This window comes from Heterodontus francisci, unplaced genomic scaffold (genome assembly GCF_036365525.1).
Source record: "Heterodontus francisci isolate sHetFra1 unplaced genomic scaffold, sHetFra1.hap1 HAP1_SCAFFOLD_307, whole genome shotgun sequence".
Classification (NCBI taxonomy): domain Eukaryota; kingdom Metazoa; phylum Chordata; class Chondrichthyes; order Heterodontiformes; family Heterodontidae; genus Heterodontus; species Heterodontus francisci.
In genome coordinates this window covers 1,198,914-1,222,421 of record NW_027140855.1, presented here as the reverse complement: position 1 = coordinate 1,222,421, position 23,508 = coordinate 1,198,914, and positions in this window count along the sequence as shown.

The window sequence follows — 23,508 nt, the reverse complement described above, 5'->3', positions numbered from 1 at the left end:
AACTGACTGCCCTGTTTCCGGGCTAACTGACTGCCCTGTTTCCAGGATAACTGATCACCCTTTTTCCAGGATAACTTACTGCCCTGTTTCCGGGATAACTGACTGCCCTTTTTTCAGGGTAACTGACTGCCCTGTTTCCGGGGTAGCTGACTGCCCTGTTTCCAGGCTAACTGACTGCCCTGTTTCCAGGAAAACTGCTCACCGTGTTTCCGGGTAAATGACTGCCCTGTTTCCGGGGTAACTGACTGCCCTGTTTCAGTGATAACTGACTGCACTGTTTCCGGGATAACTGACTGCCCTGTTTCCAGGGGAACTGACTGCCATGTTTCCAGGGTAACTGACTGCCCAGTTTCCGGGGGAACTGACTGCCCTGTTTCCAGGGTAACTGACTGCCCTGGTTCCGGGGTAACTGACTGCCCTGTTTCCAGGGTAACTGACTGCCCATTTTACAGGGTAACTGATCACCCTTTTTCCGGGATAACTGACTGCCCTGTTTCCGGGATTACTGACTGCCCTGTTTCCAGGGTAACTGATCACCCTGTTTCCGGGATAACTGACTGCCCTGTTTCCAGGGTTACTGACTGCCCAATTTCCAGGGTAACCGACTGCCCTGTTTCCGGGATAACTGACTGCCCTGTTTCCAGGGTAACTGCCTGCCCTGTTTCCAGGGTAACTGATCACCCTGTTTCCGGGATAACTAACTGCCCTGTTTCCGGGATAACTGTCTGCCCTGTTTCCAGGGTAACTGACTGCCGTGTTTCCGGGGTAACTGACTGCCCTGTTTCCAGTGTAAATGATCACCCTGTTTCCGGGATAACTGACTGCCCTGTTTCCAGGATAACTGACTGCCCTGTTTCCAGGGTAACAGACTGCCCTGTTTCCGGGGTAACTGACTGCCCTGTTTCCAGGATAACTGATCACCCTGTTTCCGGGGTAACTGACCACCCTGTTTCCAGGGTAACTGACCACCCTGTTTCCAGGATAACTGACTGCCCTGTTTCCAGGGGAAATGACTGCCCTGTTTCCGGGGTAACTGATCTCCCTGTTTCTGGGGTAACTGACCGCCCTGTTTCCAGGATAACTGACCGCCCTATTTCCTGGGAAACTAACCGCGCTGTTTCCAGGATAAATGACTGCCCTGTTTCCAGGATAACTCACTGCCCTGTTTCCTGGATAACTGACCGCCCTGTTTCCAGGTTAACTGACTGCCCAGTTTCCAGGGTAACTGATCACCCTGTTTCCGGGATAACTGACTGCCCTGTTTCCGGGAGAACTGACTGCCCTGTTTCCAGGGTAACTGACTGCCCTGTTTCCGGGGTAACTGACTGCCCTGCTACCAGGTTAACTGATCACCCTGTTTCCGGGATAACTGACTGCCCTGTTTCCGGGATATCTGACTGCCCTTTTTCCAGGGTAACTGACTGCCCTGTTTCCGGGGTAACTGAATGCCCTGTTTCCAGGCTTACTGACTGCCCTGTTTCCAGGATAACTGATCACCCTGTTTCCGGGGTAACTGACTGCACTGTTTCCAGGGTAACTGACTGCCCTGTTTCCGGGGTAACTGATCACCCTGTTTCCAGGATAACTGACTGCCCTGTTTCCGGGATAACTGACTGCCCTTTTTCCAGGGTAACTGACTGCCTTGTTTCCGGGGTAACTGACTGCCCTGTTTCCAGGCTAACTGACTGCCCTGTTTCCAGGAAAACTGATCACCCTGTATCCGGGTAAATGACTGCCCTGTTTCCGGGGTAAATGACCGCCCTGTTTCCGTGATAACTGACTGCCCTGTTTCCGGGATAACTGACTGCCCTGTTTCCAGGGTAACTGACTGCCCTGTTTCCAGGGGAACTGACTGCCCTGTTTCCGGGGTAACTGATCACCCTGTTTCCGGGGTAACTGACTAACCTGTTTCCAGGGTGTCTGACTGCCCTGTTTCCAGGGTAACTGACTGCCCAGTTTCCGGGGGAACTGACTGCCCTGTTTCCAGGGTAACTGACTGCCCAGTTTCCAGGGTAACTGATCACCCTGTTTCCAGGCTAACTGACTGCCCTGTTTCCGGGATCACTGTCTGCCCTTTTTCCAGGGTAACTGATCACCCTGTTTCAGGGATAACTGACTGCCATGTTTCCGGGGTAACTGACTGCCCTATTTCCTGGGTAACTGACCGCCCAGTTTACAGGATTAATGACTGCCCTGTTTCCAGGATAACTGACTGCCCTCTTTCCTGGATAACTGACCGCCCTGTTTCCAGGTTAACTGACTGCCCTGTTTCCAGGGTAACTGATCACCCTGTTTCCGGGATAACTGACTGCCCTGTTTCTGGGAGAACTGACTGCCCTGTTTCCAGGGTAACTGACTGCCCTGTTTCCGGGGTAACTGACTGCCCTGTTTCCAGGGTAACTGATCACCCTTTTTCCGGGATAACTGACTGCCCTGTATCCGGGATCACTGTCTGCCCTTTTTCCAGGGTAACTGATCACCCTTTTTCTGGGATAACTGACTGCCCTGTTTCCAGGGTAACTGACTGCCCTGCTTCGGGGGAACTGACTGCCCTGTTTCCAGGATAACTGACTGCCCACTTTCCAGGGTAACTGATCACCCTGTTTCCAGGATAACTGACTGCCCTGTTTCCAGGGTAACTGACCGCCCTGTTTCCAGGGTAACTGACTGCCCTGTTTCCGGGGTAACTGACTGCCCTTTTTCCAGGGTATCTGACCGCCCTGTTTCCAGGGGAACTGACTGCCCTGTTTCCGGGATAACATATCACCCTTTTCCGGGGTAACTGACTAACCTGTTTCCAGGGTGTTTGACTGCCCTGTTTCCAGGGTAACTGACTGCCCAGTTTCCGGGGGAACTGACTGCCCTGTTTCCAGGGTAACTGACTGCCCTGCTTCCGGGGTAACTGACTGCCCTGTTTCCAGGGTAACTGACTGCCCAGTTTCCAGGGTAACTGGTCACCCTTTTTCCGGGATAACTGACTGCCCTGTTTCCGGGATTACTGACTGCCCTGTTTCCAGGGTAACTGATCACCCTGTTTCCGGGATAACTGACTGCCCTGTTTCCAGAGTTACTGACTGCCCAGTTTCCAAGGTAAATGACTGCCCTGTTTCCGGGATAACTGACTGCCCTGTTTCCAGGGTAACTGACTGCCCTGTTTCCAGGGGAACTGACTGCCATGTTTCCGGGGTAACTGACTGCCCTATTTCCTGGGAAACTGACCGCCCAGTTTACAGGATAAATGACTGCCCTGTTTCCAGGATAACTGACTGCCCTCTTTCCTGGATAACTGACCGCCCTGTTTCCAGGTTAACTGACTGCCCTGTTTCCAGGGTAACTGATCACCCTGTTTCCGGGATAACTGACTGCCCTGTTTCTGGGAGAACTGACTGCCCTGTTTCCAGGGTAACTGACTGCCCTGTTTCCGGGGTAACTGACTGCCCTGTTTCCAGGGTAACTGATCACCCTTTTTCCGGGATAACTGACTGCCCTGTATCCGGGATCACTGTCTGCCCTTTTTCCAGGGTAACTGATCACCCTTTTTCTGGGATAACTGACTGCCCTGTTTCCAGGGTAACTGACTGCCCTGCTTCCGGGGTAACTGACTGCCCTGTTTCCAGGATAACTGACTGCCCACTTTCCAGGGTAACTGATCACCCTGTTTCCAGGATAACTGACTGCCCTGTTTCCAGGGTAACTGACCGCCCTGTTTCCAGGGTAACTGACTGCCCTGTTTCCGGGGTAACTGACTGCCCTTTTTCCAGGGTATCTGACCGCCCTGTTTCCAGGGGAACTGACTGCCCTGTTTCCGGGATAACATATCACCCTGTTCCGGGGTAACTGACTAACCTGTTTCCAGGGTGTTTGACTGCCCTGTTTCCAGGGTAACTGACTGCCCAGTTTCCGGGGGAACTGACTGCCCTGTTTCCAGGGTAACTGACTGCCCTGCTTCCGGGGTAACTGACTGCCCTGTTTCCAGGGTAACTGACTGCCCAGTTTCCAGGGTAACTGGTCACCCTTTTTCCGGGATAACTGACTGCCCTGTATCCGGGATTACTGACTGCCCTGTTTCCAGGGTAACTGATCACCCTGTTTCCGGGATAACTGACTGCCCTGTTTCCAGAGTTACTGACTGCCCAGTTTCCAAGGTAAATGACTGCCCTGTTTCCGGGATAACTGACTGCCCTGTTTCCACGGTAACTGACTGCCCTGTTTCCAGGGTAACTGATCACCCTGTTTCCGGGATAACTAACTGCCCTGTTTCCGGGATAACTGTCTGCCCTGTTTCCAGGGTAACTGACTGCCGTGTTTCCGGGGTAACTGACTGCCCCGTTTCCAGGGTAACTGATCACCCTGTTTCCGGGATAACTGACTGCCCTGTTTCCAGGATAACTGACTGCCCTGTTTCCAGGGTAACTGACTGCCCTGTTGCCAGGATAACTGATCACCCTGTTTCCGGGGTAACTGACTGCCCTGTTTCCAGGGTAACTGACCGCCCTGTTTCCAGGATAACTGATCACCCTGTTTCCGGGGTAACTGACCACCCTGTTTCCAGGGTAACTGACCACCCTGTTTCCAGGATAACTGACTGCCTAGTTTCGAGGGTAACTGACTGCCCTGTTTCCGGGGTAACTGATCTCCCTGTTTCCGGGGTAACTGACCGCCCCGTTTCCAGGATAATAGACCGCCCTATTTCCTGGGAAACTGACCGCCCTGTTTCCAGGATAAATGACTGCCCTGTTTCCAGGATTACTGACTGCCCTGTTTCCTGGATAACTGACCGATCTGTTTCCAGGTTAACTGACTGCCCAGTTTCCAGGGTAACTGATCACCCTGTTTCCGGGATAACTGACTGCCCTGTTTCCGGGAGAACTGACTGCCCTGTTTCCAGGGTAAATGACTGCCCTGTTTCCGGGGTAACTGACTGCCCTGTTTCCAGGGTAACTGATCACCCTGTTTCCGGGATAACTGACTGCCCTGTTTCCGGGATATCTGACTGCCCTTTTTCCAGGTTAACTGACTGCCCTGTTTCCGTGGTAACAGAATGCCCTGTTTCCAGGCTTACTGACTGCCCTGTTTCCAGGATAACTGATCACCCTGTTTCCGGGGTAACTGACTGCCCTGTTTCCAGGCTATCTGACTGCCCTGTTTCCAGAGTAACTGATCACCCTGTTTCCAGGATAACTGACTGCCCTGTTTCCGGGATAACTGACTTCCCTTTTTCCAGGGGAACTGACTGCCTTGTTTCCTGGGTAACTGACTGCCCTGTTTCCAGGCTAACTGACTGCCCTGTTTCTAGGAAAACTGATAACCCTGTTTCCGGGTAAATGACTGCCTTGTTTCCAGGGTAACTGACCGCCCTGTTTCCGTGATAACTGACTGCCCTGTTTCCGGGATAACTGACTGCCCTGTTTCCAGGGTAACTGACTGCCCTGTTTCCAGGGGAACTGACTGCCCTGTTTCCGGGGTAACTGATCACCCTGTTTCCGGGGTAACTGACTAACCTGTTTCCAGGGTGTCTGACTGCCCTGTTTCCAGGGTAACTGACTGCCCAGTTTCCGGGGGAACTGACTGCCCTGTTTCCAGGGTAACTGACTGCCCAGTTTCCAGGGAAACTGATCACCCTTTTTCCGGGAAAACTGACTGCCCTGTTTCCAGGGTAACTGACTGCCCTGCTTCCGGGGTAACTGACTGCCCTGTTTCCAGGATAACTGACTGCCCACTTTCCAGGGTAACTGATCACCCTGTTTCCAGGATAACTGACTGCCCTGTTTCCAGGGTAACTGACCGCCCTGTTTCCAGGGTAACTGACTACCCAGTTTCCAGGGTAACTGATCACGCTGTTTCCGGGATAACTGACTGCCCTGTTTCCGGGATAACTGACTGCCCTTTTTCCAGGGTATCTGACCGCCCTGTTTCCAGGGGAACTGACTGCCCAGTTTCCAGGGGAACTGATCACCCTGATTCCGGGATAACTGACTGCCCTGCTTCCGGGATAACTGACTGCCCTGTTTCCAGGCTAACTGACTGCCCTGTTTCCAGGAAAACTGATCACCCTGTTTCCGGGTAAATGACTAACCTGTTTCCAGGGTATCTGACCGCCCTGTTTCCGTGATAACTGACTGCCCTGTTTCCGGGATAACTGACTGCCCTGTTTCCAGGGTAACTGACTGCCCTGTTTCCAGGGGAACTGACTGCCCTGTTTCCGGGGTAACTGATCACCCTCTTTCCGGGGTAACTGACTAACCTGTTTCCAGGGTGTCTGACTGCCCTGTTTCCAGGGTAACTGACTGCCCAGTTTCCGGGGGAACTGACTGCCCTGTTTCCAGGGTAACTGACTGCCCAGTTTCCAGGGTAACTGATCACTCTTTTTCCGGGATAACTGACTGCCCTGTTTCCAGGGTAACTGACTGCCCTGCTTCCGGGGTAACTGACTGCCCTGTTTCCAGGATAACTGACTGCCCACTTTCCAGGGTAACTGATCACCCTGTTTCCAGGATAACTGACTGCCCTTTTTCCAGGGTATCTGACCGCCCTGTTTCCAGGGGAACTGACTGCCCAGTTTCCAGGGGAACTGATCACCCTGATCCCGGGATAACTGACTGCCCTGCTTCCGGGATAACTGACTGCCCTGTTTCCAGGCTAACTGACTGCCCTGTTTCCAGGAAAACTGATCACCCTGTTTCCGGGGTAAATGACCGCCCTGTTTCCGTGATAACTGACTGCCCTGTTTCCGGGATAACTGACTGCCCTGTTTCCAGGGTAACTGACTGCCCTGTTTCCAGGGGAACTGACTGCCCTGTTTCCGGGGTAACTGATCACCCTGTTTCCAGGGTAACTGACTAACCTGTTTCCAGGGTGTCTGACTGCCCTGTTTCCAGGGTAACTGACTGCCCAGTTTCCGGGGGAACTGACTGCCCTGTTTCCAGGGTAACTGACTGCCCAGTTTCCAGGGTAACTGATCACCCTTTTTCCGGGATAACTGACTGCCCTGTTTCCGGGAGCACTGTCCGCCCTTTTTCCACGGTAACTGATCACTCTGTTTCCGGGATAACTGACTGCCCTGTTTCAAGGGTAACTGACTGCCCTGCTTCCGGGGTAACTGACTGCCCTGTTTCCAGGATAACTGACTGCCCACTTTCCAGGGTAACTGATCACCCTGTTTCCAGGATAACTGACTGTCCTGTTTCCAGGGTAACTGACTGCCCTGCTTCCGGGGTAACTGACTGCCCTGTTTCCAGGATAACTGACTGCCCTGTTTCCGGGATAACATATCACCCTGTTCCGGGGTAACTGACTAACCTGTTTCCAGCGTGTTTGACTGCCCTGTTTCCAGGGTAACTGACTGCCCAGTTTCCGGGGGAACTGACTGCCCTGTTTCCAGGGTAACTGACTGCCCTGCTTCCGGGGTAACTGACTGCCCTGTTTCCAGGGTAACTGACTGCCCAGTTTCCAGGGTAACTGGTCACCCTTTTTCCGGGATAACTGACTGCCCTGTTTCCGGGATTACTGACTGCCCTGTTTCCAGGGTAACTGATCACCCTGTTTCCGGGATAACTAGCTGCCCTGTTTCCAGAGTTACTGACTGCCCAGTTTCCAAGGTAAATGACTGCCCTGTTTCAGGGATAACTGACTGCCCTGTTTCCAGGGTAACTGACTGCACTGTTTCCAGGGTAACTGATCACCCTGTTTCCGGGATAACTAACTGCCCTGTTTCCGGGATAACTGTCTGCCCTGTTTCCAGGGTAACTGACTGCCGTGTTTCCGGGGTAACTGACTGCCCTGTTTCCAGGGTAACTGATCACCCTGTATCCGGGATAACTGACTGCCCTGTTTCCAGGATAACTGACTGCCCTGTTTCCAGGGTAACTGACTGCCCTGTTTCCAGGTTAACTGACTGCCCTGTTTCCAGGGTAACTGACTGCCCTGTTGCCAGGATAACTGATCACCCTGTTTCCAGGATAACTGACTGCCCTGTTTCCTGGATAACTGACCGCCCTGTTTCCAGGTTAACTGACTGCCCAGTTTCCAGGGTAACTGATCACCCTGTTTCCAGGATAACTGACTGCCCTGTTTCCGGGATAACTGACTTCCCTTTTTCCAGGGTAACTGACTGCCTTGTTTCCTGGGTAACTGACTGCCCTGTTTCCAGGCTAACTGACTGCCCTGTTTCTAGGAAAACTGATAACCCTGTTTCCGGGTAAATGACTGCCTTGTTTCCAGGGTAACTGACCGCCCTGTTTCCGTGATAACTGACTGCCCTGTTTCCGGGATAACTGACTGCCCTGTTTCCAGGGTAACTGACTGCCCTGTTTCCAGGGGAACTGACTGCCCTGTTTCCGGGGTAACTGATCACCCTGTTTCCGGGGTAACATACTATCATGTTTCCAGGGTGACTGACTGCCCTGTTTCCAGGGTAACTGACTGCCCAGTTTCCGGGGGAACTGACTGCCCTGTTTCCAGGGTAACTGACTGCCCAGTTTCCAGGGTAACTGATCACCCTTTTTCCGGGATAACTGACTGCCCTGTTTCCAGGGTAACTGACTGCCCTGCTTCCGGGGTAACTGACTGCCCTGTTTCCAGGATAACTGACTGCCCACTTTCCAGGGTAACTGATCACCCTGTTTCCAGGATAACTGACTGCCCTGTTTCCAGGGTAACTGATCGCCCTGTTTCCAGGGTAACTGACTACCCAGTTTCCAGGGTAACTGATCACGCTGTTTCCGGGATAACTGACTGCCCTGTTTCCGGGATAACTGACTGCCCTTTTTCCAGGGTATCTGACCGCCCTGTTTCCAGGGGAACTGACTGCCCAGTTTCCAGGGGAACTGATCACCCTGATTCCGGGATAACTGACTGCCCTGCTTCCGGGATAACTGACTGCCCTGTTTCCAGGCTAACTGACTGCCCTGTTTCCAGGAAAACTGATCACCCTGTTTCCGGGTAAATGACTAACCTGTTTCCAGGGTAACTGACCGCCCTGTTTCCGTGATAACTGACTGCCCTGTTTCCGGGATAACTGACTGCCCTGTTTCCAGGGTAACTGACTGCCCTGTTTCCAGGGGAACTGACTGCCCTGTTTCCGGGGTAACTGATCACCCTCTTTCCGGGGTAACTGACTAACCTGTTTCCAGGGTGTCTGACTGCCCTGTTTCCAGGGTAACTGACTGCCCAGTTTCCGGGGGAACTGACTGCCCTGTTTCCAGGGTAACTGACTGCCCAGTTTCCAGGGTAACTGATCACCCTTTTTCCGGGATAACTGACTGCCCTGTTTCCAGGGTAACTGACTGCCCTGCTTCCGGGGTAACTGACTGCCCTGTTTCCAGGATAACTGACTGCCCACTTTCCAGGGTAACTGATCACCCTGTTTCCAGGATAACTGACTGCCCTTTTTCCAGGGTATCTGACCGCCCTGTTTCCAGGGGAACTGACTGCCCAGTTTCCAGGGGAACTGATCACCCTGATTCCGGGATAACTGACTGCCCTGCTTCCGGGATAACTGACTGCCCTGTTTCCAGGCTAACTGACTGCCCTGTTTCCAGGAAAACTGATCACCCTGTTTCCGGGGTAAATGACCGCCCTGTTTCCGTGATAACTGACTGCCCTGTTTCCGGGATAACTGACTGCCCTGTTTCCAGGGTAACTGACTGCCCTGTTTCCAGGGGAACTGACTGCCCTGTTTCCGGGGTAACTGATCACCCTGTTTCCAGGGTAACTGACTAACCTGTTTCCAGGGTGTCTGACTGCCCTATTTCCAGGGTAACTGACTGCCCAGTTTCCGGGGGAACTGACTGCCCTGTTTCCAGGGTAACTGACTGCCCAGTTTCCAGGGTAACTGATCACCATTTTTCCGGGATAACTGACTGCCCTGTTTCCGGGAGCACTGTCTGCCCTTTTTCCAGGGTAACTGATCACCCTGTTTCCGGGATAACTGACTGCCCTGTTTCCAGGGTAACTGACTGCCCTGCTTCCGGGGTAACTGACTGCCCTGTTTCCAGGATAACTGACTGTCCACTTTCCAGGGTAACTGATCACCCTGTTTCCAGGATAACTGACTGCCCTGTTTCCAGGGTAACTGACTGCCCTGCTTCCGGGGTAACTGACTGCCCTGTTTCCAGGATAACTGACTGCCCTGTTTCCGGGATAACATATCACCCTGTTCCGGGGTAACTGACTAACCTGTTTCCAGGGTGTTTGACTGCCCTGTTTCCAGGGTAACTGACTGCCCAGTTTCCGGGGGAACTGACTGCCCTGTTTCCAGGGTAACTGACTGCCCTGCTTCCGGGGTAACTGACTGCCCTGTTTCCAGGGTAACTGACTGCCCAGTTTCCAGGGTAACTGGTCACCCTTTTTCCGGGATAACTGACTGCCCTGTATCCGGGATTACTGACTGCCCTGTTTCCAGGGTAACTGATCACCCTGTTTCCGGGATAACTAGCTGCCCTGTTTCCAGAGTTACTGACTGCCCAGTTTCCAAGGTAAATGACTGCCCTGTTTCCGGGATAACTGACTGCCCTGCTTCCAGGGTAACTGACTGCCCTGTTTCCAGGGTAACTGATCACCCTGTTTCCGGGATAACTAACTGCCCTGTTTCCGGGATAACTGTCTGCCCTGTTTCCAGGGTAACTGACTGCCGTGTTTCCGGGGTAACTGATCACCCTGTTTCCGGGATAACTGACTGCCCTGTTTCCAGGATAACTGACTGCCCTGTTTCCAGGGTAACTGACTGCCCTGTTTCCGGGTTAACTGAATGCCCTGTTTCCAGGGTAACTGACTGCCCTGTTGCCAGGATAACTGATCACCCTGTTTCCGGGGTAACTGACTGCCCTGTTTCCAGGGTAACTGACCGCCCTGTTTCCAGGATAACTGATCACCCTGTTTCCGGGGTAACTGACTGCCCTGTTTCCAGGGTAACTGACTGCCCTGTTTCCGGGGTAACTGATCTCCCTGTTTCCGGGGTAACAGACCGCCCCGTTTCCAGGATAATAGACCGCCCTATTCCCTGGGAAACTGATCACCCTGTTTCCGGGGTAACTGACTGCCCTGTTTCCAGGGTAACTGACCGCCCTGTTTCCAGGATAACTGATCACCCTGTTTCCGGGGTAACTGACTGCCCTGTTTCCAGGGTAACTGACCGCCCTGTTTCCAGGATAACTGATCACCCTGTTTCCGGGGTAACTGACTGCCCTGTTTCCAGGATTACTGACTGCCCTGTTTCCTGGATAACTGACCGCCCTGTTTCCAGGTGAACTGACTGCACAGTTTCCAGGGTAACTGATCACCCTGTTTCCGGGATAACTGACTGCCCTGTTTCCGGGAGAACTGACTGCCCTGTTTCCAGGGTAAATGACTGCCCTGTTTCCGGGGTAACTGACTGCCCTGTTTCCAGGGTAACTGATCACCCTGTTTCCGGGGTAACTGACTGCCCTTTTTCCAGGTTAACTGACTGCCCTGTTTCCGTGGTAACAGAATGCCCTGTTTCCAGGCTTACTGACTGCCCTGTTTCCAGGATATCTGATCACCCTGTTTCCGGGGTAACTGACTGCCCTGTTTCCAGGCTATCTGCCTGCCCTGTTTCCAGGGTAACTGATCACCCTGTTTCCAGGATAACTGACTGCCCTGTTTCCGGGATAACTGACTTCCCTTTTTCCAGGGTAACTGACTGCCTTGTTTCCTGGGTAACTGACTGCCCTGTTTCCAGGCTAACTGACTGCCCAGTTTCTAGGAAAACTGATAACCCTGTTTCCGGGTAAATGACTGCCTTGTTTCCAGGGTAACTGATCACCCTGTTTCCGGGATAACTGACTGCCCTGTTTCCAGGATAACTGATCTCCCTGTTTCCCGGATAACTGACCGCCCTATTTCCAGGGTAACTGACCGCCCTGTTTCCAGGATTACTGACTGTCCTGTTTCCAGGATAACTGACTGCCCTGTTTCCAGGGTAACTGACTGCCCTGTTTCCAGGGTAACTGATTACCCTGTTTCCAGGATAACTGACTGCCCTGTTTCCAGGGTAACTGACCGCCCTGTTTCCATGGTAACTGACTGCCCAGTTTCCAGGGTAACTGACTGCCCTGTTTCCAGGGTGACTGACTGCCCTGTTTCCAGGGCAACTGACTGCCCAGTTTCCGGGGTAACTGACTGCCCTGTTTCCAGGGTAACTGACTGCCCTGCTTCCGGGGTAACTGACTTCCCTGTTTCCAGGGGAGCTGACTGCCCAGTTTCCAGGGTAACTGATCACCCTTTTTCCGGGATAACTGACCGCCCTGTTTCCAGGATAACTGACTGCCCTGTTTCCAGGGTAGCTGACTGCCCTGTTTCCAGGGTAACTGATCTCATTGTTTCTGGGGTAACTGACCGCCCTGTTTCCAGGGTAACTGACTGCCCTGTTTCCAGGGTAACTGACTGCCCAGTTTCCGGGGTAACTGACTGCCCTGTTTCCAGGGTAACTGACTGCCCTGTTTCCGGGGAAACTGACTGCCCTGTTTCCAGGGTAACTTACTTCCCTGTTTCCAGGGTAACTGATCACCCTTTTTCCGGGATAACTGACTGCACTTTTTCCGGGATAACTGAATGCCCTGTTTCCAGGTTAACTGACTGCCCTGTTTCCAGGGTAGCTGACTGCCCTGTTTCCAGTGTAACTGATCTCCCTCTTTCCGGGGTAACTGACCGCCCTGTTTCCAGGATAAGTTACCGCCCTATTTCTGGGGTAACTGACTGCCCTGTTTCCAGGATTACTGACTGCCCTTTTTCCGGGGTAACTGATCTCCCTGTTTCCTGGGTAACTGACCGCCCTGTTTCCAGTATAACTGATCTCCCTGTTGCCGGGGTAACTGAGTGCCCTGTTTCCAGGGTAACTGACTGCTCTGTTTCCAGGATAACTGACTGCCCTGTTTCCAGGTTAACTGACTGCCCTGTTTCCAGGGTAACTGACTGCCCAGTTTCCAGGGTAACTGATCACCCTTTTTCCGGGATAACTGACAGCACTTTTTCCGGGATAACTGAATGCCCTGTTTCCAGGCTAACAGACTGCCCAGTTTCCAGGGTAACTGACTGCCCTGTTTCCAGGGTAACTGACTGCCCTGTTTCCGAGGAAACTGACTGCCCTGTTTCCAGGGTAACTGATTGCCCAGTTTCCAGGGTAACTGCTCACCCTTTTTCCGGGATAACTGACTGCCCTGTTTCCGGGGTAACTGACCGCGCTGTTTCCAGGATAACTGACCTCCCTATTTCCAGGGTAAATGACTGCCCTGTTTCCAGGGTAACTGATCTCCCTGTTTCCGGGGTAACTGACCGCCCTGTTTCCCGGATAACTGACCGCCCTATTTCCAGGGTAACTGACCGCCCTGTTTCCAGGATTACTGACTGCCCTGTTTCCAGGATAACTGACTGCCCTGTTTCCAGGGTAACTGATTACCCTGTTTCCAGGATAACTGACTGCCCTGTTTCCAGGGTAACTGACCGCCCTGTTTCCATGGTAACTGACTGCCCAGTTTCCAGGGTAACTGACTGCCCTGTTTCCAGGGTGACTGACTGCCCTGTTTCCAGGGCAACTGACTGCCCAGTTTCCGGGGTAACTGACTGCCCTGTTTCCAGGGTAACTGACTGCCCTGCTTCCGGGGTAACTGACTGCCCTGTTTCCAGGGTAACTGACTGCCCTGCTCCCGGGGTAACTGACTGCCCTGTTTCCAGGGTAACTGACTGCCCAGTTTCCAGGGTAACTGATCACCCTTTCTCCGGGATAACTGACTGCCCTGTTTCCAGGGTAACTGATCACCCTGTTTCCGGGATAACTGACCGCCCAATTTCCGGGGTAACTGACTGCCCTGTTTCCAGGGTAACTGACTGCCCTGCTCCCGGGGTAACTGACTGCCCTGTTTCCAGGGTAACTGACTGCCCAGTTTCCAGGGTAACTGATCACCCTGCTTCCAGGATAACTGACCGCCCAATTTCCGGGGTAACTGACTGCCCTGTTTCCAGGGTAACTGACTGCCCTGCTCCCGGGGTAACTGACTGCCCTGTTTCCAGGGTAACTGACAGCCCTGTTTGCGGGGTAACTGACGGCCCTGTTTCCAGGGTAACTGATCACCCTGTTTCCAGGATAACAGACCGCCCAATTTCCAGGGTAACTGATCACCCTTTTTCCGGGATAACTGACCGCCCTGTTTCCAGGATAACTGACTGCCCTGTTTCCAGGTTAACTGACTGCCCTGTTTCCAGGGTAGCTGACTGCCCTGTTTCCAGGGTAACTGATCTCCCTGTTTCCTGGGTAACTGACCGCCCTGTTTCCAGGATAACTGACCGCCCTATTTCCGGGGTAACTGACTGCCCTGTTTCCAGGATTACTGACTGCCCTGTTTCCGGGCTAACTGATCTCGCTGTTTCCTGGGTAACTGACCGCCCTGTTTCCAGGATAACTGATCTCCCTGTTTCCGGGGTAACTGACCGCCCTGTTTCCAGGAATACTGACTGCCCTGTTTCCAGGATAACAGACTGCCCTGTTTTCAGGGTAACTGACTGCCCAGTTTCCAGGGTAACTGATCACCCTGTTTTCAGGATAACTGACTGCCCAGTTTCCGGGGTAACTGACTCCCCTGTTTCCAGGGTAACTGACTGCCCTGTTTCCGGGGAAACTGACTGCCCTGTTTCCAGGGTAACTGACTGCCTAGTTTCCAGGGTAACTGCTCACCGTTTTTCCGGGATAACTGACTGCCCTGTTTCCAGGGTAACTGACCGCCCTGTTTCCAGGATAACTGACCTCCCTATTTCCGGGGTAACTGACCGCCCTGTTTCCAGGATAACTGACTGCCCTGTTTCCAGGATAACTGACTGCCCTGTTTCTAGGTTAACTGACTGCCCTGTTTCCGAGGAAACTGACTGCCCTGTTTCCAGGGTAACTGATTGCCCAGTTTCCAGGGTAACTGCTCACCCTTTTTCCGGGATAACTGACTGCCCTGTTTCCGGGGTAACTGACCGCGCTGTTTCCAGGATAACTGACCTCCCTATTTCCAGGGTAAATGACTGCCCTGTTTCCAGGGTAACTGATCTCCCTGTTTCCGGGGTAACTGACCGCCCTGTTTCCCGGATAACTGACCGCCCTATTTCCAGGGTAACTGACCGCCCTGTTTCCAGGATTACTGACTGCCCTGTTTCCAGGATCACTGACTGCCCTGTTTCCAGGGTAACTGATTACCCTGTTTCCAGGATAACTGACTGCCCTGTTTCCAGGGTAACTGACCGCCCTGTTTCCATGGTAACTGACTGCCCAGTTTCCAGGGTAACTGACTGCCCTGTTTCCAGGGTGACTGACTGCCCTGTTTCCAGGGCAACTGACTGCCCAGTTTCCGGGGTAACTGACTGCCCTGTTTCCAGGGTAACTGACTGCCCTGCTTCCGGGGTAACTGACTGCCCTGTTTCCAGGGTAACTGACTGCCCTGCTCCCGGGGTAACTGACTGCCCTGTTTCCAGGGTAACTGACTGCCCAGTTTCCAGGGTAACTGATCACCCTTTCTCCGGGATAACTGACTGCCCTGTTTCCAGGGTAACTGATCACCCTGTTTCCGGGATAACTGACCGCCCAATTTCCGGGGTAACTGACTGCCCTGTTTCCAGGGTAACTGACTGCCCTGCTCCCGGGGAAACTGACTGCCCTGTTTCCAGGGTAACTGACTGCCCAGTTTCCAGGGTAACTGATCACCCTGTTTCCAGGATAACTGACCGCCCAATTTCCGGGGTAACTGACTGCCCTGTTTCCAGGGTAACTGACTGCCCTGCTCCCGGGGTAACTGACTGCCCTGTTTCCAGGGTAACTGACAGCCCTGTTTGCGGGGTAACTGACGGCCCTGTTTCCAGGGTAACTGATCACCCTGTTTCCAGGATAACTGACCGCCCAATTTCCGGGGTAACTGACTACCCTGTTTCCAGGGTAACTGACTGCCCTGCTCCCGGGGTAACTGACTGCCCTGTTTCCAGGGTAACTGACTGCCCAGTTTCCAGGGTAACTGATCACCCTTTTTCCGGGATAACTGACCGCCCTGTTTCCAGGATAACTGACTGCCCTGTTTCCAGGTTAACTGACTGCCCTGTTTCCAGGGTAGCTGACTGCCCTGTTTCCAGGGTAACTGATCTCCCTGTTTCCGGGGTAACTGACCGCCCTGTTTCCAGGATAACTGACCGCCCTATTTCCGGGGTAACTGACTGCCCTGTTTCCAGGATTACTGACTGCCCTGTTTCCGGGCTAACTGATCTCCCTGTTTCCTGGGTAACTGACCGCCCTGTTTCCAGGATAACTGATCTCCCTGTTTCCGGGGTAACTGACCGCCCTGTTTCCAGGAATACTGACTGCCCTGTTTCCAGGACAACAGACTGCCCTGTTTTCAGGGTAACTGACTGCCCAGTTTCCAGGGTAACTGATCACCCTGTTTTCAGGATAACTGACTGCCCAGTTTCCGGGGTAACTGACTCCCCTGTTTCCAGGGTAACTGACTGCCCTGTTTCCGGGGAAACTGACTGCCCTGTTTCCAGGGTAACTGACTGCCTAGTTTCCAGGGTAACTGCTCACCGTTTTTCCGGGATAACTGACTGCCCTGTTTCCAGGGTAACTGACCGCCCTGTTTCCAGGATAACAGACCTCCCTATTTCCGGGGTAACTGACCGCCCTGTTTCCAGGATAACTGACTGCCCTGTTTCCAGGATAACTGACTGCCCTGTTTCCAGGTTAACTGACTGCCCTGTTTCCAGGGTAACTGACTGCCCTGTTTCCAGGGTAACTGATCTCCCTTTTTCCGGGTAAGTGACCGCCCTGTTTCCAGGATAACTGACCTCCCTATTTCCGGGGTTACTGACCGCCCTGTTTCCAGGATTACTGACTGCCCTGTTTCCTGGATAACTGACTGCCCTGTTTCCAGGGTAACTGATCTCCCTTTTTCCGGGTAAGTGACCGCCCTGTTTCCAGGATAACTGACCGCCCAATTTCCAGGGTAACTGATCACCCTTTTTCCGGGATAACTGACCGCCCTGTTTCCAGGATAACTGACTGCCCTGTTTCCAGGTTAACTGACTGCCCTGTTTCCAGGGTAGCTGACTGCCCTGTTTCCAGGGTAACTGATCTCCCTGTTTCCGGGGTAACTGACCGCCCTGTTTCCAGGATAACTGACCGCCCTATTTCCGGGGTAACTGACTGCCCTGTTTCCAGGATTACTGACTGCCCTGTTTCCGGGCTAACTGATCTCGCTGTTTCCTGGGTAACTGACCGCCCTGTTTCCAGGATAACTGATCTCCCTGTTTCCGGGGTAACTGACCGCCCTGTTTCCAGGAATACTGTCTGCCCTGTTTCCAGGATAACAGACTGCCCTGTTTTCAGGGTAACTGACTGCCCAGTTGCCAGGGTAACTGACTCCCCTGTTTCCAGGGTAACTGACTGCCCTGTTTCCGGGGAAACTGACTGCCCTGTTTCCAGGGTAACTGACTGCCTAGTTTCCAGGGTAACTGCTCACCGTTTTTCCGGGATAACTGACTGCCCTGTTTCCAGGGTAACTGACCGCCCTGTTTCCAGGATAACTGACCTCCCTATTTCCGGGGTAACTGACCGCCCTGTTTCCAGGATAACTGACTGCCCTGTTTCCAGGATAACTGACTGCCCTGTTTCCAGGTTAACTGACTGCCCTGTTTCCGAGGAAACTGACTGCCCTGTTTCCAGGGTAACTGATTGCCCAGTTTCCAGGGTAACTGCTCACCCTTTTTCCGGGATAACTGACTGCCCTGTTTCCGGGGTAACTGACCGCGCTGTTTCCAGGATAACTGACCTCCCTATTTCCAGGGTAAATGACTGCCCTGTTTCCAGGGTAACTGATCTCCCTGTTTCCGGGGTAACTGACCGCCCTGTTTCCCGGATAACTGACCGCCCAATTTCCGGGGTAACTGACTGCCCTGTTTCCAGGGTAACTGACTGCCCTGCTCCCGGGGAAACTGACTGCCCTGTTTCCAGGGTAACTGACTGCCCAGTTTCCAGGGTAACTGATCACCCTGTTTCCAGGATAACTGACCGCCCAATTTCCGGGGTAACTGACTGCCCTGTTTCCAGGGTAACTGACTGCCCTGCTCCCGGGGTAACTGACTGCCCTGTTTCCAGGGTAACTGACAGCCCTGTTTGCGGGGTAACTGACGGCCCTGTTTCCAGGGTAACTGATCACCCTGTTTCCAGGATAACTGACCGCCCAATTTCCGGGGTAACTGACTACCCTGTTTCCAGGGTAACTGACTGCCCTGCTCCCGGGGTAACTGACTGCCCTGTTTCCAGGGTAACTGACTGCCCAGTTTCCAGGGTAACTGATCACCCTTTTTCCGGGATAACTGACCGCCCTGTTTCCAGGATAACTGACTGCCCTGTTTCCAGGTTAACTGACAGCCCTGTTTCCAGGGTAGCTGACTGCCCTGTTTCCAGGGTAACTGATCTCCCTGTTTCCGGGGTAACTGACCGCCCTGTTTCCAGGATAACTGACCGCCCTATTTCCGGGGTAACTGACTGCCCTGTTTCCAGGATTACTGACTGCCCTGTTTCCGGGCTAACTGATCTCCCTGTTTCCTGGGTAACTGACCGCCCTGTTTCCAGGATAACTGATCTCCCTGTTTCCGGGGTAACTGACCGCCCTGTTTCCAGGAATACTGACTGCCCTGTTTCCAGGACAACAGACTGCCCTGTTTTCAGGGTAACTGACTGCCCAGTTTCCAGGGTAACTGATCACCCTGTTTTCAGGATAACTGACTGCCCAGTTTCCGGGGTAACTGACTCCCCTGTTTCCAGGGTAACTGACTGCCCTGTTTCCGGGGAAACTGACTGCCCTGTTTCCAGGGTAACTGACTGCCTAGTTTCCAGGGTAACTGCTCACCGTTTTTCCGGGATAACTGACTGCCCTGTTTCCAGGGTAACTGACCGCCCTGTTTCCAGGATAACTGACCTCCCTATTTCCGGGGTAACTGACCGCCCTGTTTCCAGGATAACTGACTGCCCTGTTTCCAGGATAACTGACTGCCCTGTTTCCAGGTTAACTGACTGCCCTGTTTCCAGGGTAACTGACTGCCCTGTTTCCAGGGTAACTGATCTCCCTTTTTCCGGGTAAGTGACCGCCCTGTTTCCAGGATAACTGACCTCCCTATTTCCGGGGTTTCTGACCGCCCTGTTTCCAGGATTACTGACTGCCCTGTTTCCTGGATAACTGACTGCCCTGTTTCCAGGGTAACTGACTGCCCTGTTTCCAGGGTAACTGACTGCCCAGTTTCCAGGGTAACTGATCACCCTGTTTCCAGGATAACTGACTGCCCTGTTTCAAGGGTAACTTCTCACCCTGTTTCCGGGATAACTGACTGCCCTGTTTCCGGGATAACTGACTGCCCTATTTCCAGGGTAACTGACTGCCCTGTTTGCAGGGGAACTGACTGCCCTGTTTCCGGGGTAACTGATCACCCTGTTTCCGGGGTAACTGACTAACCTGTTTCCAGGGTGACTGACTGCCCTGTTTCCGGTGTAACTGACTGCCCAGTTTCCGGGGTAACTGTCTTCCCTGTTTCCAGGGTAACTGACTGCCCTGTTTCCGGGGTAACTGACTGCCCTGTTTCAGGGATAACTGACTGCCCTGTTTCCAGGGTGACTGACTGCCCTGTTTCCGGGGTAACTGACTGCCCTGTTTCCATGGTAACTGAATGCCCTGTTTCCTGGATAACTGATCAATCTGTTTCCGGGGTAACTGACTAATCTGTTTCCAGGGTTACTGACCCCCCTGTTTCTGGGGTAACTGACTGCCCTGTTTCCAGCGAAACTGACTGCCCTGTTTCCAGGGTAACTGACCGCCCTGTTTCTGGGGTAACTGACCGCCCTGTTTCCGGGGTAACTGACCGCCATGTTTCCAGGATAACTGATCACCCTGTTTCCGGGGTAACTGACCATCCTGTTTCCAGGGTAACTGACCACCCTGTTTCCAGGATAACTGACTGCCCTGTTTGCAGGGTTACTGATTGCCCTGTTTCTGGGGTAACAGATTTCCCTGTTTTCGGGGTAACTGACCGCCCTGTTTCCAGGATAACTGACCACCCTATTTCCGGGGTAAATAACCGCCCTGTTTCCAGGATAACTGACTGCCCTGTTTCCAGGATAACTGACTGCCCTGTTTACTGGATAACTGACCGCCCGGTTTCCAGGTTAACTGACTGCCCTGTTTCCAGCGAAACTTACTGCCCTGTTTCCAGGATAACTGACCGCCCTGTTTCTGGGCTAACAGATCTCCCTGTTTCCGGGGTAACTGACCGCCCTGTTTCCAGGACAACTGAACGCCCTATTTCCGGGGTAACGGACCGCCCTATTTCCAGGATAACTGTCTGCCCTGTTTCCGGGATAACTGACTGCCCTATTTCCAGGGTCACTGACTGCCCTGTTTCCAGGGGAACTGACTGCCCTGTTTCCGGGGTAACAGATCACCCTGTTTCTGGGGTAACTGACTAACCTGTTTCCAGGGTGACTGACTGCCCTGTTTCCAGGGTAACTGACTGCCCAGTTTCCGGTGTCACTGTCTTCCCTGTTTCCAGGGTAACTGACTGCCCTGTTTCCGGGGTAACTGACTGCCCTGTTTCCAGGGTAACTGATTGCCCAGTTTCCAGGGTAACTGATCACCCTATTTCCGGGATAACTGACCGCCCGGTTTCCGGGATAACTGACTGCCCTGTTTCCAGGGTAACTGACTGCCCATTTTCCAGGGTAACTGACTGCCCTGTTTCAGGGGTAACTGACTGCCCTTTTTCCAGGGTAACTGATAACCCTGTTTCCGGGATAACTGACTGCCCTGTTTCCAGAGCAACTGACTGCCCAGTTTCCAGGGTAACTGACTGCCCTGTTTCCGGGATAACTGACTGCCCTGTTTCCAGGGTAACTGACTGCCCTGTTTCCAGGGGAACTGACTGCCCAGTTTCCGGGGTAACTGTCTTCCCTGTTTCCAGGGTAACTGACTGCCCTGTTTCCGGGGTAACTGACTGCCCTGTTTCCAGGGTAACTGATTGCCCAGTTTCCCGGGTAACTGATCTCCCTATTTCCGGGATAACTGACTGCCCTGTTTCCGGGATAACTGACTGCCCTGTTTCCAGCGTAACTGATAACCCTGTTTCCGGGATAACTGACTGCCCAGTTTCCAGGGTAACTGACTGCCCTTTTTCCGGCGTAACTGACTGCCCTGTTTCCAGGGTAACTGATAACCCTGTTTCCGGGATCACTGACAGCCCTGTTTCCAGAGTAACTGACTGCCCAGTTTCCAGGGTAACTGACTGCCCTGTTTCCGGGATAACTGACTGCCCTGTTTCCAGGGTAACTGACTGCCCTGTTTCCGGGGTAGCTGACTGCCCTGTTTACAGGGTAACTGATTGCCCAGTTTCCAAAGTAACTGATCACCCTGTTTCCGGGATAACTGACTGCCCTGTTTCCGGGATAACTGACTGCACTGTGACCAGTGTAACTGACTGCCCTGTTTCCGGGGTAACTGACTGCACTGCTTCAAGGGTAACTGATCACCCTGTTTCCGGGATAACTGACTGCCCTGTTTCAGGGATAACTGACTGCCCTGTTTCCAGGGTAACTGACTGCCCTGTTTCCGGGGTAACTGACTGCCCTGTTTCCATGGTAACTGACTGCCCTGTTTCCAGGATAACTGATCACTCTGTTTCCGGGGTAACTGACTGATCTGTTTCCAGGGTTACTGACTGCCCTGTTTCTGGGGGAACTGACTGCCCTGTTTCCGGGGTAACTGACCGCCCTGTTTCCAGGATAACGTATCACCCTGTTTCCGGGGTAACTGACCATCCTGTTTCCAGGGTAACTGACCACCCTGTTTCCAGGATAACTGACTGCCCAGTTTGCAGGTTACTGACTGCCCTGTTTCTGGGGTAACAGATCTCCCTGTTTTCGGGGTAACTGACCGCCCTGTTTCCAGGATAACTGACCGCCCTATTTCCGGGGTAAATGACCGCCCTGTTTCCAGGATAATTGAATGCCCTGTTTCCAGGATAACTGACTGCCCTGTTTACTGGATAACTGACCGCCCTGTTTCCAGGTTAACTGACTGCCCTGTTTCCAGCGAAACTGACTGCCCTGTTTCCAGGGTAACTGACCGCCCTGTTTCTGGTGTAACCGATCTCCCTGTTTCCGGGGTAACTGACCGCCCTGTTTCCAGGACAACTGAACGCCCTATTTCCGGGGTAACGGACCGCCCTATTTTCAGGATAACTGTCTGCCCTGTTTCCTGGATAACTGACTGCCCTGTTTCCAGGGTAACTGACTGCCCACTTTCCAGTGTAACTGATCACCCTGTTTCCAGGATAACTGACTGCCCTGTTTCCAGGGTAACTGACCGCCCTGTTTCCAGGGTAACTGACTGCCCAGGTTCCAGGGTAACTTATCACCCTGTTTCCGGGATAACTGACTGCCCTGTTTCCTGGATAACTGACTGCCCTATTTCCAGGGTAACTGACTGCCCTGTTTCCAGGGGAAGTGACTGCCCTGTTTCCGGGGTAACTGATCACCCTGTTTCCGAGGTAACTGACTAACCTGTTTCCAGGGTGACCGACTGCCCTGTTCCCAGGGTAACTGACTGCCCAGTTTCCGGGGTAACTGTCTTCCCTGTTTTCGGGGTAACTGACCGCCCTGTTTCCAGGATAACTGACCACCCTATTTCCGGGGTAAATGACCGCCCTGTTTCCAGGATAACTGACTGCCCTGTTTCCAGGATAACTGACTGCCCTGATTACTGGATAACTGACCGCCCTGTTTCCAGGTTAACTGACTGCCCTGTTTCCAGCGAAACTGACTGCCCTGTTTCCAGGGTAACTGACCGCCCTGTTTCTGGGCTCTACCGATCTCCCTGTTTCCGGGGTAACTGACCGCCCTGTTTCCAGGACAACTGAACGCCCTATTTCCGGGGTAACGGACCGCCCTATTTCCAGGATAACTGTCTGCCCTGTTTCCGGGATAACTGACTGCCCTATTTCCAGGGTCACTGACTGCCCTGTTTCCAGGGGAACTGACTGTCCTGTTTCCGGCGTAACAGATCACCCTGTTTCCGGGGTAACTGACTAACCTGTTTCCAGGGTGACTGACTGCCCTGTTTCCAGGGTAACTGACTGCCCAGTTTCCGGTGTAACTGTCTTCCCTGTTTCCAGGGTAACTGACTGCCCTGTTTCCGGGGTAACTGACTGCCCTGTTTCCAGGGTAACTGATTGCCCAGTTTCCAGGGTAACTGATCACCCTATTTCCGGGATAACTGACCGCCCGGTTTCCGGGATAACTGACTGCCCTGTTTCCAGGGTAACTGATAACCCTGTTTCCGGGATAACAGACTGCCCTGTTTCCACGGTAACTGACTGCCCAGTTTCCAGGGTAACTGACTGCCCTGTTTCCGGGGTAACTGACTGCCCTGTTTCCAGGGTAACTGATAACCCTGTTTCCGGTATAACTGACTGCCCTGTTTCCAGAGTAAC